This window comes from Carassius auratus, unplaced genomic scaffold, assembly GCF_003368295.1.
Source record: "Carassius auratus strain Wakin unplaced genomic scaffold, ASM336829v1 scaf_tig00041465, whole genome shotgun sequence".
Taxonomy (NCBI): Eukaryota; Metazoa; Chordata; class Actinopteri; order Cypriniformes; family Cyprinidae; genus Carassius; species Carassius auratus.
The window spans coordinates 27,501-30,000 of record NW_020526649.1 but is presented as its reverse complement, the minus strand read 5'-3'; the positions used below and the strand labels follow the sequence as shown (position 1 = coordinate 30,000).

Here is a 2,500-nt window from a genome sequence, read left to right as displayed (position 1 = left end):
GTTAGTACATGGTTTGGAGACTGCCTGGGAATACCAGGTGCTTTAAACTTTTTGGGAAAATTTCACGATTTATATAATAATCTTGCAAAAAAAAAAAAAAAAAAAAAAAAAGTCAATGCCCGATATCTGAATCTTAGCAGGTTTAGGTCGGTTAGTACTTGGATGAGAGACTGCCTAGGAATACCAGGTGCTTTAAGCTTTTGGGTTTTCTTTCCTACTTATATAATGTACTGGCGATTAGATGGGATGGTCTTTAAATAGCCCTCTCTTTGCAGCAGTCTTCGCTTACGGCCATACCAACCTGGCTATGCCCGATCTCGTCTGCTCTCGGAAGCTAAGCAGGTTTGGGCCTGGTTAGTACTTGGATGGGAGACCGCCTGGGAATACCAGGTGCTGTAAGCTTTTTGGAAACTTTTCACTTAGTATATAATAATTTTGCCAAAAAATAGAGTCAATGCCCGATCTCTGAATATTAGCAGGTTTGGGCCTGGTTAGTACATGGTTTGGAGACTGCCTGGGAATACCAGGTGCTTTAAACTTTTTGGAAAATTTCACGATTTATATAATAATCTTGCAAAAAAAAAAAAAAAAAAAAAAAAAGAGTCAATGCCCGATCTCTGAATCTTACCAGGTTTAGGTCTGGTTAGTACTTGGATGAGAGACTGCCTAGGAATACCAGGTGCTTTAAGCTTTTTTGAAACTTTTCACTTTGTATATAATAATTTAGCCAAAAAATAGAGTCAATGCCCGATCTCTGAATATTAGCAGGTTTGGGCCTGGTTAGTACATGGATGGGAGACTGCCTGGGAATACCAGGTGCTTTAAACTTTTTGGAAAATTTCACGATTTATATAATAATCTTGCAAAAAAAAAAAAAAAAAAGAGTCAATTGCCCGATATCTGAATCTTACCAGGTTTAGGTCTGGTTAGTACTTGGATGAGAGACTGCCTAGGAATACCAGGTGCTTTAAGCTTTTGGGTTTTCTTTTCCTACTTATATAATGTACTGGTGATTAGATGGGCTGGTCTTTAATAGCCCTCTCTTTGCAGCAGTCTTCGCTTACGGCCATACCAACCTGGCTATGCCGATCTCGTCTGCCTCTCGGAAGCTAAGCAGGTTGGGCCCTGGTTAGTACTTGGATGGGAGACCGCCTGGGAATACCAGGTGCTGTAAGCTTTTTGGAAACTTTTCACTTAGTATATAATAATTTTGCCAAAAAATAGAGTCAATGCCCGATCTCTGAATATTAGCAGGTTTGGGCCTGGTTAGTACATGGTTTGGAGACTGCCTGGGAATACCAGGTGCTTTAAACTTTTTGGAAAAATTTCACGATTTATATAATAATCTTGCAAAAAAAAAAAAAAAAAGAGTCAATGCCCGATCTCTGAATCTTAGCAGGTTTAGGTCTGGTTAGTACTTGGATGAGAGACTGCCTAGGAATACCAGGTGCTTTAAGCTTTTTTGAAACTTTTCACTTTGTATATAATAATTTAGCCAAAAAATAGAGTCAATGCCCGATCTCTGAATATTAGCAGGTTTGGGCCTGGTTAGTACATGGATAGGAGACTGCCTGGGAATACCAGGTGCTTTAAACTTTTTGGAAAATTTCACGATTTATATAATAATCTTGCAAAAAAAAAAAAAAAAAAAAATGAGTCAATGCCCGATCTCTGAATCTTACCAGGTTTAGGTCTGGTTAGTACTTGGATGAGAGACTGCCTAGGAATACCAGGTGCTTTAAGCTTTTTTGAAACTTTTCACTTTGTATATAATAATTTAGCCAAAAAATAGAGTCAATGCCCGATCTCTGAATATTAGCAGGTTTGGGCCTGGTTAGTACATGGATGGGAGACTGCCTGGGAATACCAGGTGCTTTAAACTTTTGGAAAATTTCACGATTATATAATAATCTTGCAAAAAAAAAAAAAAAAAAAAAGTCAATGCCCGATATCTGAATCTTAGCAGTTTAGGTCTGGTTAGTACTTGGATGAGAGACTGCCTAGGAATACCAGGTGCTTTAAGCTTTTGGGTTTTCTTTCCTACTTATATAATGTACTGGCGATTAGAATGGGATGGTCTTTAAATAGCCCTCTCTTTGCAGCAGTCTTCGCTTACGGCCATACCAACCTGGCTATGCCCGATCTCGTCTGCTCTCGGAAGCTAAGCAGGTTTGGGCCTGGTTAGTACTTGGATGGGAGACCGCCTGGGAATACCAGGTGCTGTAAGCTTTTTGGAAACTTTTCACTTAGTATATAATAATTTTGCCAAAAAATAGAGTCAATGCCCGATCTCTGAATATTAGCAGGTTTGGGCCTGGTTAGTACATGGTTTGGAGACTGCCTGGGAATACCAGGTGCTTTAAACTTTTTGGAAAATTTCACGATTTATATAATAATCTTGCAAAAAAAAAAAAAAAAAAAAAGAGTCAATGCCCGATCTCTGAATCTTACCAGGTTTAGGTCTGGTTAGTACTTGGATGAGAGACTGCCTAGGAATACC

General features: G+C 38.9%; 2 non-coding genes and 1 pseudogene across 2 annotated transcripts; all 3 read left to right on the top strand.

Annotated features, from left to right (window-relative positions):
- Positions 1 to 283: 283 nt before the first annotated feature.
- LOC113085295 (5S ribosomal RNA) lies at positions 284 to 402 on the top strand. Its single transcript, XR_003284155.1, has one exon. It is a non-coding gene; the product is annotated as a 5S ribosomal RNA (ribosomal RNA).
- A 656-nt stretch (positions 403 to 1,058) lies between these two features.
- On the top strand, positions 1,059 to 1,177 carry LOC113085270 (uncharacterized; annotated as a pseudogene).
- Positions 1,178 to 2,110: 933 nt separating this feature from the next.
- Positions 2,111 to 2,229, top strand: LOC113085294 (5S ribosomal RNA). Its single transcript, XR_003284154.1, has one exon. It is a non-coding gene; the product is annotated as a 5S ribosomal RNA (ribosomal RNA).
- Positions 2,230 to 2,500: the final 271 nt, after the last annotated feature.